This window comes from Budorcas taxicolor, chromosome 21 (assembly GCF_023091745.1).
Source record: "Budorcas taxicolor isolate Tak-1 chromosome 21, Takin1.1, whole genome shotgun sequence".
Taxonomy (NCBI): domain Eukaryota; kingdom Metazoa; phylum Chordata; class Mammalia; order Artiodactyla; family Bovidae; genus Budorcas; species Budorcas taxicolor.
Window position 1 is genome coordinate 22,204,500 of NC_068930.1, and position 13,988 is coordinate 22,218,487.

Here is a 13,988-nt window from a genome sequence, read left to right on the forward strand (position 1 = left end):
AGCCTGGGGCTATGGCCTAGGGGGTGGGCCCACAAGAGGTTGGGCCCCACCCCAGTGCCAACATCCTGTCCCCCTAACCCATAAAGGGGGCAGCACCTGGATGCCTCTCTTTAAACTGTGTGCCTGTGTGCACGCTCAGTGTGTGTGTTTGTGTGTGTGTGTGTCTGTGCTCGCCTGCATCGAGACCAGCAGCCCTTTGCAGTAACTGGTGGCTTGGACGGCATCACAAGCCTTCTTCCTCTCTTGCTCTCAACCGCAGAGGCTCAGAGCCCAGCATCTAGTGTCAGCAGGCAAGCCAGGCAAGCAGAGCTGTGGGGGAGGGGAGGGGAAGGACCCCCCACTGCTGCCCCTCAGTCCTGTGCTGGGAGGAAGCCTGTGATTTTCATCCAGTGGCAGGTTGGGTGGAGGTGGAGGGCTCCCGGGGGAGGTTCCCATGGCAGGAAAATCTTAAGAAACAATGAAGTAAGACTCATATTTTTAGGCTAGGATAAGAAAAGTATAAGCATAAAAATTTTTCTCTGCCCAATTGGGTTCCTTCCTCCCTGGTGGTCTAGTGGCTGGGATTCAGTGCTTTCACCACCACAGCCAGGGTTCGATTCCCAGTCAGGGAAAACTTTCTTTCTAGGGACTTCCCTTGTGGCTCAGTTGGTAAAGAATCCACCTGCAATGCAGGAGACCTGGATTTGATCCCTGGGTTGGGAAGACCCCTGGAGAACGGAACGGCTGCTCACTCCAGTATTCTGGCTGGGAGAATTCCATGGACCGTATAGTCCATGGGGTCACAAAGAGTCGGACACGACAGTGACTTGCACTTTGCACTGCACTCCCCTCCAATGTGCATTGTGCATCCATATTAACCAGCCCACCCCGATGGCAGAAATACCTGCTCAGCCATAAAGATCACTTTATTCCTCTGGTCCCAGCCATGTAACTAGAAGATAACACTGCTTACTTATTACATGATTAGCGTCCCTAGCTATTTTCTGCCTATTTTACAAGAGTTTAGTTTCTTGCACTAACAAATGTGTTATCAACCTTATGGTTAAAAAATAATGGTGCCTAGACTACTTGAAACAATTGACCTGATCCATGGGGTCGCTAACAGTCAGGGACGACTGAGCGACTTCACTTTCACATTTCACTCTCATACATTGGAGAAGGAAATGGCAACCCACTCCAGTATTCTTGCCTGGAGAATCCCAGGGACAAAGGAGCTTAGTGGGCTGCCGTCTATGCGGTCACACAGAGTCGGACATGACTGAAGCGACTTAGCAGCAGCAGCAGCATAGTTCTATAAGATCCTTGACTGTAATAGTGTGACAATAGATATGGGAAGAAGCAGAAAGTGGAAACCATTTTCTGGAAGCTGATAGACTAGAAAGATAGGTGGTCCAGATGCTTTTGTTCACTATTAAGAGAACTAGATGAGTAATAGCACTTGAGTGGTTTATCAAAGAAATCCTTCAATGACCTGGGAATGAGCATTCTTAGCACCCTGGGACAGACTGGTCCAAAATGTCTCCCAAACTTTGGTTGAAGTTAAGACAGAAAAGGAGGGGACTGTAATAGAGAATGTTGCCCACCACCCAGTTCTACAAGCACAAAGCCATTAGCCCCTGTGGTCGCTGACGTACAGTCTACCCAGAAAAGAATTCAAAGCCAAAATCAGGATGAAGCATTTTGTGCTCTGGGAAAACTGGGAGAACCAGCCCTCAGATAGATGTTTTAAGAGGAATTTTCAATAACACATTTTTGCATCTTCCCATATTTAGTTCAGTTTAGTTCAGTCGTTCAGTCGTGTCTGACTCTTTGCAACCCCATGGACTGCAGCACGCCAGGCCTCCTTGTCCATCACCAACTCCCAGAGTTTACTCAAACTCATGTCCATTGAGTCGGTGATGCCATCCAGCCATCTCATCCCATATTTAGAAAAGCACTAAAACCATTAGACAAGATGGCTGTTGTCCTGGAAGAGCAGTAACCTGTAACAAGGTGTGTGCTTGGTGGCATGTCTCCCTTCCTCTAAGTCACATACCTACTGCTCCCCACGTACTGTTCTCAACAGTTCTCAGAGCTTCCTGAGAGACTGTTTCAGCAGCTTTACTCCTCAGGTTACTTTGAATAAAATTTTCCTTTTCTTTCTAACTTGACTATTGATTAATTTTTTCATTGATAAAAGCAAATATGCATTGACCTCTACAAGTCTGGGTGGAAGAATCTCATATTCTACTATTTTTCTGAATAATATAGAACACAACCCTGGGAGCTCACTTCGCAGGAAGATGGTGATGCTTCTGTGCTTTAGTACAAAAATTGCCCAGGGTTGGCTCACCTGAGGGGCTCACTGTCCAAACTTCCTGGTTCAAGAGGGTGGCTACACCATCCCTCCTGTTGGGAGGTTAAGGGTCATTTCTCACAAATCCAAGACAAGGTCCAGTCCCCTCACTGTGGAGCTCAAAAGAGAGTGTGAAGGTCCTCTACTTAGCTCAACCCTCTCATCATAGGGGGGTGCAGCTGGACCCCAGGGAGGGGCAACACTTGTCCAGAGTCACCCTGTGTGTGGCAGAGTCAGAGTCAGGACCCAGGTGTCCTGTCCCCAGGCCGGCTGTCCATTCATGGCCCCACGCTGCTTGTGACAAGTGTGGCAGCAGCATCCTCCAGGCTGGGATTCTGCCCCGTCCACCCTCGTTCTGCACAAACCTGCCCCGTCCACCTGAGGAGGGCACTCACTGCTGCTGAGTCAGTTTCCTCATCTGCTAGAGGGGGGAGGGGTGCCAGAGACCCTGGTCCCTCCCAGCCCCCCTCTTTCCGGGGTGCCTGGACTTGCCAGTCCTGGAGACTCAGATCTGGAGATGGAAGCCAGCTCCCTCCCCTCTGGCCACCCTCTCTGCTTGTTTCCTCTTGGCTGCTGGGTCCTGTTTATTGGTCACACCCTTCCTGATTACACAGACCCTCCTTCCCCACGACCTCTGCTTGGTGGGGACCATGTTTCTCTCTCATAACATGAGTTTCCTCAGTCACTTCCCAGGGGTCCAACTCTCCAGTGATTCTTGTCAAAAATACAAACTGCTTCCAGGTGGACTCATAGTCTGAGGTTTCCCAGACTCCCTTATTCCTGCACATCCTTGACTATTCACTTCTTCAGAGTCCGAATCAGCAGCCCAAGTGGTCTTCCCCTGTTTGGGGAGCTTGTTCCTTTAGGGAATGCAAAGTCCTTTCTGCAGAGTGTATAAAGGGGCTGGCCATAAGCAGGGGAAGATGAAACAGAAGCCCAGAGTGAAGAGAGAGGCAGACCCAGAGTACACCATAGTTCTGCAGTCTCATGTGGGTCTGATTCCCAAGGAGAAAGCCTGGGGGAGGAACTGAGAGATGCCCTCACAGGCCTGTCTCCAAAGGCAGAGGGAAGGGAGGCACCTTGGATGCAGGGATCTGGGGAAGGGGAGCTGTGTTCCCCAAGTCCAGCTGCTGTGACCAAGACTCCCCCAGCCCTTTAGTACACACAGTTGATGGAGAAGACCCCTGGTGCCCAAACCTCAGGCCCTTCCCTTGCTCCCTGCTTGGCCTGGGTTCCCTGTCTCCAGGGGCAGTGGCCAGAGGCTCCCTCCTCAGCTGGCCAGAGCCTCCTCCAGGCAGGGTGACTCCAGCTGGTGCACCCCCCTCCCAGCCGCTCCCCCCACCCCTCACCTCCGCCAGACTGTGTCCTGAGCTGCATCCAGAACAGAGCCCGGGGCACAGGTGTTTCCATTCCATCGCTCTGGACCAGCTTCTTGGAAAAAATCACAGAGTCGACCTTCCTCGGTCCTCCGATGAGTAGAGAGAAGTGGGCCACTCCCTCCTGGGCTCTCAGAGACCTGGCTATCTGCCTCGGAGGCCAGGGCAGATGGCCAGTCCATGTGGCCCTTGTCTGTGTGTCTGGCTCCTGTCTAAAGGTTCCTGTAGGGAGGCCAGTGAGCTGAGGAGAATCCAGTGAGGGTCCAGTCAGCATCTCTCTAAGTCTCCACACTCTCTGGCATTTTTTGGCTGGCTTGTTAACAGGAAGTCTAGACAAGCTGAGGGCACTGCAGCCAGATCAAGACCCAAAGGAGGCAGGAGATGATTCTTGGACCCAAGAGAAGGGGGTCAGCATTCAGTAAATGTCAGCATTTCCTGAGGTTCTATTACCTGGTGAGTTTTGCAGGGAGACAGACGTTTATTCAAATCCAGGCTCTGTCAGGGAGTAAGTGTATGACCTTGAGTAAAATGATCTAATGTACTCTCTGAGCCTCAGTCTCATCATCTGTTAAATGGGGATGACAACAATAATATCCCTGAAGATAAAATGAAATAGGGGAAATAAGTCACCTTGTCAGACTGTTGCTGCTGAAGGCTATTATCTCCATTTTCTGGATGAGCAAACTGAGGTTTGGAGTGACTGGGCACAGGGTTAGGGGATGTGTAGACATGTCAGGGGAAAGGCCCTGAGATGACCAAGAGGAACTGGAGGACGATCTCAGTGCCTGAAGGGAGGGAGGCAATAAGGCAGGAAAAGTAGAAAGGAGTCTGGACTCGCAGGCCTTTGGAAGTGACGTTTTAGAGTCTGTGTTCCATCCTAAGGGAACAAAGAGAAGCCTTCGAAATATCTTAGTTTGACTTGATTTCAAATTCATCTTTGAGGTAAAGGATGGAAATAGAGGAAGCAACTGGAGCAGGTGAGGGGATGGATGGATCTGGACCAGGTGGCTTTAGAGATGAAGAAGAGTGGGTGGATTCAAAGTATTTTGTGAAGAGCATTCAGGAAGGCAGTGTCATTGACTGAGATGGGGAAGATGAGGAAGAGCCCAAATCCTGCGGTTCTTATCCTGATGCCTCAGGCAGGGGCAGCCTGGAGCCTTCGGCCTCCCTCCCCCCAGTCTCTGGAAGGAGGGGGAATTCTACTGCAGGAACAGGGGTGGGGGGACTGTGGGGTGGGGGGAGAGGGGGAGAGCCTCAGCGCCCCCACAGTGTGAGGAAGAAAGGAGGTTTGAAGTAGTCTCTCTCTTTAAGACTCGATGGGATACTCAGTTTGCCCAGTGTGTTCCCTACAGGGCCGGGACGGTGGGGGAGGGGGAGAGTAGATTTTCACTGGGACAGTTCCCTGCAGGAGGTCTGAGTGCAGTAGGACAGCCCTGCGTGCTTGCCTGCTCAGTCATTTCCAACTCTTTGCAACCCCGTGGACAATAGCCCACCTGTGGACTGTAGCCTGTCCATGGGATTTCCCAGGCAAGAATAATGGAGTGGGTTGCCATTCCCTTCTCCAGGGGATCTTCCTGACCCAAGGGTCAAACCCGGGTCTCCTGCATTGGCAGGTGATTCTTTACCAGTTGACCCACTGGGGTATCCCTACTAGGATTGCCTTTTAGACAGCCATTGCTTATTTTATGCTCCATTTTCCATCTTGCACCTACTAAACTGGAAAAATGCCATTCTTCCATATCGAGCTCTTCCACAAAAAATGGTTTATTAGTATTTTTTTCAACCCACCATCCAACATGGGCTGACGCACAGGGCGTGGGTGATGATTGTGTTCACAGCGGAGGAGTGGCACCTTATCCCATACAGAGCCCAGCACTCATCTCTCAGTATTTGGCTTCTTGAGAGATGAGTTGCCAAGCCTGCATTTGATAACACAGCCAAAAGCTAAAGGGCCTCCAGAAGCTAAACGAGGGTCCCAGGAGGATCCTCCCCTGGGCATCAGAGACAGCACTCCCCTGCTGACACCTTGATTTCAGAGTTATGATGCCCAGAACTGTGAGAGAACACATTTCTGTTGCTTTAAGCCACCAGGCTCGTCATAATTTGCTGCAGTGGCCCTAGGAAGCCAAGATGAAATTTTAGAAATAAAAAGTGTACTCGATGTCATATTTTTAATAAATTTTCCAGGAAAGCATCCTGACCTCCTGCTCCAGAGCATGATGGTCACAGGCATCCAGGACCCCCTGTGTCCCCCAGTGTCTGAAACTCACAGGGGAGGGTCCACCGATCTAGAGAAGGATGGTCAGTCCAAACACTCACAGGAGCTGGGAGGGAAGGAAATAAGTAAAGGGGATGGAGAGGACTAGGGCCCCTGGAGAGGATCAGCTGCACCTCTCTGGGGTGGTGGAAAAGCAAGATGCTGTGTGATGATATGGTCTTGTGTTTATAAAACAGGAAAAAAAGATACAGGTACTCACTACATGCATATGTACATGTATGTACACACACATCTACATATGACATCAGAGCATGTGAAATTTGTTGAAGGCTGTACATGCAGTTGAGGACACGGATGCTCCCTGGATAGAGGGGTGGACGCTCCTGTGAGGAAGCAAGAAGCCTGGCCGTACCAAGGAGGGGAACCTGAGCACACGTGAGACACTCATAGTCCTGCTTTATGTCAATTATACTTGAGAATAAGAAAATATAGAAAATTACACAAAGATGAAAATGAAAAATAACATAAAGGACATAGCAGCTGCTCAGCTCCATTCACTACCCACCCCATCCTGAGGGCACACAGCCCAGTGACACCAGATCTCCTGAGGCTTCAAAAGCAGCTGGGAATCTGGATTTTCATGTGAAATTAAACCACTGCAGCCACCAACACTTAGGGAAGAAATAGTACTGATTTTATACCATCTCTTCCTGAAAACACTGTGAGGAAACACCAAGCACATCCCTGGACCACCTGCAGTACAAACTGGTTTGCAGCCCCTGATCTGCAACAAATCAAGCTTGCATGTGCTGATGTCCAGAGTGGGGCCAGGGCCTTCTGGGTCCTCTGTGAGGGGGAGGGGGACAGGTAGCGGGCATGGATTGAGTGTGCCATGTTCCAGGCCCTCTGATGGGTCCTTCACATGCTTTTATTCATTAATTGACACAAAGCTGGGATTAATTCCATTGCAAAGATGGGGAGACTGAGGCTCTGATGAGTAACTTCCCCAGAATCTTCCACCTCTAAAGTATCTCCTCCAGGCCCCACGTCTCCCTGTAACCGAGTGTCCATCTCACTTCCTTCTCCTTCCTTTGTCCAGGCCATGACCTTTCTGGCTCACTGTCTTCCAGTCCACACGCCTGGCTGCTGGGCAGGCAGGACTCAGCCACATCTAGGCTGTGTTCTGATGGGGGCACCATGTCCACACTCACAGATTACAGTGGAGGAAGGGTTGCTGGGGAAAGTGAAAGAAGTGAAAGTGAAGTCGCCCAGTCATGTCGGACTCTTTGCCACCCCATGGACTGTAGCCCACCAGGTTCCTCCATCCATGGGATTTTCCAGGCAAGAGTACTGAAGTGAGTTGCCAGTTCCTTCTCCAGGAGATCTTCCCAACCCAGGGATTGAACCCAGGTCTCCCGCATTGTAGGCAGATGCTTTACTGGAGGAGGGGTTGCTGGGGAGACTCAAGTAAACTTCCTACTTTTCAAGGGTGGGAAACTAAGGCCCAGGGAGGTCACAGGCCTTACCCAGGGTCACCCAGCTGGAATCCCACACCTCTGCTTCTCCACCCCTCCCTTTGTAGCATTAAAAGGATCCAAAGATCTTTTGTAGTCTTAGGCGGAACTGTAGATGGAATTAGGTGGGGATCAAGTTGGGGGTAGGCAGCATGACACCCCCTGCTTCCCTCACCCCAGTGCCCCTCCCCACCATGGCAGTGCCCACTGGGAGGCCCGCAGGCTCCAGGGCTCCACTGGCAATTGGGGCTCAAGGGGCTTTGTGAGTCCAGGGAGGGTCTCAGGTTTGCTCTGTGTTTCTCTTTCCGCCTCAGCTTGTCCCAGGGTTTATTATCAGCAAAGGTGACAAGGCCCCTGATGGCAGGAAGCTGGCTGGGGCTCAGGGTGCTGGCCCTTCAGCCCTGGGGGCCTCTCAGCAAATAGTCCCTTGGAAGCAGGGCAACTGTCCCTGAGGAGGGGGTGGGCTGGGAGGGGCCTCACTCCCCAAACACTGGACCCTGGAGGAGCCCCTGTGTGAGCAGGACTGTAGCCCTGGCTGGTGGGACTGTCTTGGTCAGGTGACCTGGGCAATTCCGTGGTCTCCAGGGTCCCTGCCACTCTGGCCGTATGTCCCTGTCACAGCCCTGAAGCCCCTTCAGGCCCCTGTTCTCCTGTCTCTGTTCCAGTCCAGGCCCCTCCTCCGTGGGAAGGTTGGCTCCATGCCTGCATCTCTTCTGGGTCAGAAGACCCCTACTGGGCTGCCTCAGGGCCACTGGGACCCTGGGATTCCCCCCAGTCATCTCCACTCTGACCCCCCACCAGCCCCTGTCCCGGATGAATCCTCAGGGCTGTCACTTCTCAGGGTTCCTGCAGGGGTCTCCTTTTTCAGCTCCTGCCCTTAAAAGGGGGCCAATCATTTGTCCATCCCTACCCCCTCCCTGGGATACCCTGAAAGACTATACATTAGCCTCAGACACAGCATCCTTGTTCACTTCTAATCCCTTCTTCCCAGCTTGGAAGCTGCTAACCAGTCTCCCAGGCCAGGAGAATCCTCACAGGTAGGACTACTCCTAAATCTTTCCAGACTCCCGTCTGGATGGCAGCTTTGGACCTTAAGAGCCAAACATTATGTTAATTTATTCTGTGTTTCCTCCATGAGGCCCCACCCTGGAGTCATGCTGGGTTGAAGTCTCCCCTCCCCAGTGGGCAAGGGTCACATGTGATGGCGAAATTGGGAGAGGGGATTCAGAACAGTCCCTACTTCCTGCATCATCTTGTCCCCACGGTCTTGCTCTCACCCCATGGCTCCACCCTGTTCACTTCTGAAGCTGCCCCCCTCCAGGTGAGGCTGTGTCCCCTCAGATGGCAGCTCCTTCAAGTGATGGCTGTAGGGAGGATAGGTCTGAGGCATGTGTGTCTCCAAGTTGCTGTGGAAGGAGGCCATGGCCCTGAAGGTGTGTCGGGTCTCAGAGCCCCGAGCTTTGGTCCTGGGCTCCCACCCACGGCCCTCATGACATGTGGGCTGTAGAGCAAAGTGCCCAAACCATGGCTTTGGTGTTTTTATCTGGGTTCTCACTTCTAACATTTGACCTTGGGGAAGGCACCTGAGTCTCTCAGCTAACCCTCATCAATACATGGGAGTAGCAGTAGAATCCACAATCCTTTATCTTTGGGCTCAAGTATGCTCTAGAGCTCATAATTTTTCAGCTTCAGACAGATGACCAGATAGTTCTCTATAGAACATAGCATCACCCCAGAGTCTGAAAGCACCTTCCAATGAAGCACATTAGAGTTTCAGCAACTGCAGTCTGGAACATTAACAGTAAGTGATGTAAATAATGACCATAAATTGTCTCATGTGTATTTTGATCAAATTTGCTTACTAAATAACATAAAAATATCTTTTTCAATTTGGAGAGGCTTGAAATTTTCAGATTGAATATAAGGACCATTTTGCATTGGGTCCCCATAGATAATTTCACATAGCACAAGAGGTCCAAAACGTTAATGGTTTGAGGTCAGACCTAACCCAGCAGAAGGTTTGGGATAACACAGGTCTCCTGACAATGTCAAGGGTGATGGGTGGGGAATATAATTCTGGAGCAGTTGTTCTGTTATCCCAGGTGTCTGAGCCACTGGTTCTAACTCCACAGATCCCGGGCCTCAGCCATCACAGGACTCTGAGCCTTTTCCAGGAATCTGACTTAATTCACCTCCAGAGCCGGATCTTTCTCTGATGGGTCCTCAGGGAAGACGACAACCGTGTTGGTGACTGTGACCTGCTTGACCGTCACAACACCATGTTCTTCAGGGTGACATCTCGAGACAAGGTGCCTTGGACGTCATGTGCTGCCTCCTCCGCCTGCGGCAGCTCTTCTGCACCTGCATGGCCTTCTCCCTCGTGGTCGACATGGGCATCCGGAGGGGGCCGTAGGTAACTGGTCCATGTCCATCTGGCGCTTCTGTCTCACCATGACCCTCATCATCTCCATTGTAGAGCTGTGTAAGCTCCAGTCCCGCTTTCCTTTCTTCTGGTACAATTTACCTGTCCTCTACACCTGCTACGCTGCCCTCCTCTGCCTCTTGGCCTTCATCATCTATGCCACCACTCATGTCCATTTCCGGCCTTATGGCCCTTACCGGGACCGAGCCATCACGGCCACTGCCTTCTCCTGTGTTGCTTCTGTACTTTATGCCACGGAAGTGGCCTGCTTGTGGCAGTACTATGAGCTCAGTGGGATCCCCTGCTATGTGCACACCATGCCAGGCCTGCTGAAAGTGCTGGAGACCTTCGTGGCCTGTCTCATCTTCGCCTTCCTTAGCCACACCTCCCTGTACCTGCACCAGCCGGCCCTGCAGTGGTGCGTGGCCGTGCACTCCATCTGCTTCTTCCCAGCAACCCTGACCATTCTGGGGAACCTGATTGGATGGGAATACAGGCTGCCTGTGATCTTCTCCATTTTGCAGTTTTTGCTGACCCTGCTGTCTGTCTTCCTCTATGTCAGCGCTCTGGTCCTCTGGCTGCTCTACCAGTTCAATGAGAAGTTTGGCGGGCAGCCCCAGCGATCCAAATATATGGACTGTATCGATGGGCTCACCTATTACATTTGCACCTGGGATGAGGAACTGGCTGTGGCCATTCTGACAGCCCTCAACCTGCTGATATACGTGGCTGGCCTGGTGTACTGGGCCCGCCAGGTTTCTGTAGGGACTGAGGATTAGCCTGGGGACTTCTGATCCTCTCTGATTACCGGAAGCATATTTACCAAGCTCCGATGTCCTCTTCCTGTCTCTTCTCTCTCCCTACTCACATCCCTCCCCATTCATCTCACCCTCTTTTTTTGTTCCCTTTTCTCCTTCTGTTCTGTCTCCTTCCTGTTTTGTGTGGTTGTCCATATCCTGTTTTGCCTCTTTTTTTTTGATTCTCTCATTTTCTCTAAATTTTCTGGGTTTTTTGCTCTTTTCTGGTTATCCTTGGTTTTCTTATCTCCTGTGTACTGACCACCTCTTCCCATTTTCCTTATCCTGATTAGAGCAGTTATGAATGAAACTCCCACTCTGGATCTCACTTGAAAATAAGACAGGAAATATTGGAAATAACCCAGGTGTTCATCTTTAGGATGCAAGTTAATAAACCATGGCATAGTGCAAGAAGGAATCTTTTTCAACGAGGATAAGTAAATATCTCTAGGATATATGATATAAAAAGTAGTAAGATACAGGCTGGGTGATTCAAGATGACGGAGTAGAAGGATGTGTGCTCATCTTCTCCTGTGACAGCATGAAAATTGCAACTAGCTGTTGAACAACCATCAACAGGAGGATGTTAGAACCCACCAGAAAAGGATATCCCAAATCCAAAGACAAGGAAGAAGCTGCAGTGATATGGTAGAAGGGGCACAGTCATGATAAAATCACACCCCATACCTGCTGGGTGGGCGACCCACAAACTGGAGAACAATAATACTAAAGAAGTTCTCCCACTGTTGTGAAGGTTCTGAGTCTCATGTCAGGGTTCCCAGCCTGGGGACCTGAAAAAGGGACTGGGAATCCCCAGGGAATTTGACTTTGAAGGCCAGCAGGATTTGATTATAGGACTTCCAAGGACTAGAGGAAACAAAGGAGGTTTTGGAGGTCACAAACAAAATCTTGCATGCACCGTGACCCAGGGGAAAGGAGCGGTGACGCCACGAGAGACTGAACCAGACCTCCCCTTAGTGTTGGAGGGTCTCCTGTGGAGGTGTGGTTTGGCAGTGGCTTGCCATGGGGACAGGCGCATGGGAGCAGGAGTCCTTGAAGGCGCTGACATAAGCCCTCTTGGAGGTCACCATTAACCTACCATAGGGCTCACAGACCCAAGGGCTGGGTGCCTCAGACCAAACAACTAACAGGGAGAGCACAACCCCACCCATCAACAAATATGTGGATCGAAGTTTTGCTAAGCATGGCCCTGCCCACCAGAAGAAGACCCAGTTTTTCCCACCTCCAGTCCCTCCCATCAGGAAGCTTACTCAATCCTCTTAGCCTCATCCACCAGAGGGCAGACAGAAGAAGCAAGAAGAACACTAATTCCACAGCAGCTAGGATGCAAACCACATCACAGGAAGTTAATCAGAATGAAAAAGCAGAGGGTTATGTCCTAGACAAAAGGACAAGATAAAACCCCAGAAAAACAACTAAATGAAGTAGAGATAGGCAGCCTTCCAGAAAAAGAATTCAGAATAATGATAGTGAAGAGGATCCAGGATCTCAGAAAACCAATGGAGAAGATGCAAGACATGTTTGCCAAAGACCTAGAGGAACTAAAGAACAAACAAACCGAGATGAACATTACACTGTTGCTGCTGCTACTGCTAAGTCACTTCAGTCGTGTCCAACTCCGTGCGACCCCATAGACGGCAGCCCACCAGGCTCCCCCGTCCCTGGGATTCTCCAGGCAAGAACACTGGAGTGGGTTGCCATTTCCTTCTCCAATGCATGAAAGTGAAAAGTGAGAGTGAAGTCGCTCAGTTATGTCTGACTCTTAGTGACCCCATGGACTGCAGCCTACCAGGCTCCTCCACCCAGGGGATTTTCCAGGAAGATGGAGTGGGTTGCCATTGCCTTCTCTGAACATTACACTAGAAGGTATCAATAGCAGAATAACTGAAGCAGAGTAATGGTTAAGTGACCTGGAAGACAGAATGGTGGAAATCACTGCTACAAAACAGAATATAGAAAAAAGAATGAAAAAAAAAAATAAAGCCACCCTAAGAGACCCCTGGCATAACATTAAATGCACCAACATTCACATTATGGGAGTCCCAGAGAAGAAGAGAGAAAGGACTAGAGAAAATATTTGAAGAGATAATAGCTGAAAACTTCCCTAACATGGCAAAGGAAATAGTCAACCAAGTCCAGGAAGCACAGAGAGTTCTGGGCAGGATAAACCCAAGGAGGAACACATCGAGACACATAGCAACCAAACGTGAAAATTAAAGACAAAGATAAAATATTAAAAGCAACAAGGGGAAAATGACAAATAAAATACAAGGGAATTGCCATAAGCTTATCAGCTGATTCCTCAACAGAAACTCTACAAGCAAGAAGGGAATGGCATGGCCAGAGCTGGTGTGGCTGTGAGGGGCTATGGCTTGCTGCCTGTGGCCAGCTGGGCATAGTGTTGGGCACTGGGCTTGCCTTGCCTGTCTCAGGGTGCCCAGGACAAAGGTAGTAGTGATGTTGATGCTGGCAAGCAAGCTGAAGAGTCAGCCACAGCCACTGACTCCGCTCGCCGGGTGTCTGTGAGAGACAGGCTGCTTGTTAAAGAGGTTGCCGAACTTGAAGCTAATTTGCCTTGTATGTATAAAGTGCATTTTCCTGATCCAAAAAGCTTCATTGCTTTCAGCTAACTGTCACCCCAGAGAAGGGTTACTACCAGGGTGGAAAATTTCAGTTAGAAACTGAAGTCCCCAATGCATACAACATGGTGCCTCCCAAAGTGAAATGCTTGACCTGGATCTGGCACCCCAACATACAGAGACAGGAGAGATATGTCTCAGTGTACTGAGAGAACATCCAGTTGACGGCACTGGCTGGGCCCCTACGAGGACACTGAACCATGTTGTTTGGGGATTAAACTCTTTGTTTATTGATCTGTTGAATTTGATGATCCACTGAATATCGCAGTTGTAGAACATCATCTGTGGGACAAGGAGGACTTCTGGAATAAAGCTGAAGACTACATGAAGTGCCACGCCAGATGGTGGGAGGAGAGGACTGCAGGGCCACGGACTGTGCATGAGAAGAGTGTCTCAAACCACAACTGGACTTGTATCCCAGTCCTCGGCTCCCCTCAGTCCCGCTGGGTCATCCGAGTCCTGTGACCATGCTGTCGTGAGGAAGAACCTCTTCACGACCAACCATTGTAGCTGGAGAGTTCTGCATAAACACAGCCAGAAAATGTGTCTGGGGTTCTAAACAGTTGTCTGCTTACCTTAACATGTTTACTTTTTTGAAACTGTACTGAATAGGCTGTTGATGAGAATGAACTCAGCGTCGAGGTAAGAGCTGCTTCTCCTCCCCCC

General features: G+C 50.4%; 2 pseudogenes; both read left to right on the plus strand.

The window, feature by feature from the left end:
- The first annotated feature begins 9,766 nt into the window (after nt 1-9,766).
- LOC128066807 (myeloid-associated differentiation marker-like) lies at nt 9,767-10,644 on the plus strand (annotated as a pseudogene).
- Nucleotides 10,645-13,019: 2,375 nt separating this feature from the next.
- On the plus strand, nt 13,020-13,787 carry LOC128066987 (NEDD8-conjugating enzyme UBE2F-like; annotated as a pseudogene).
- Nucleotides 13,788-13,988: the final 201 nt, after the last annotated feature.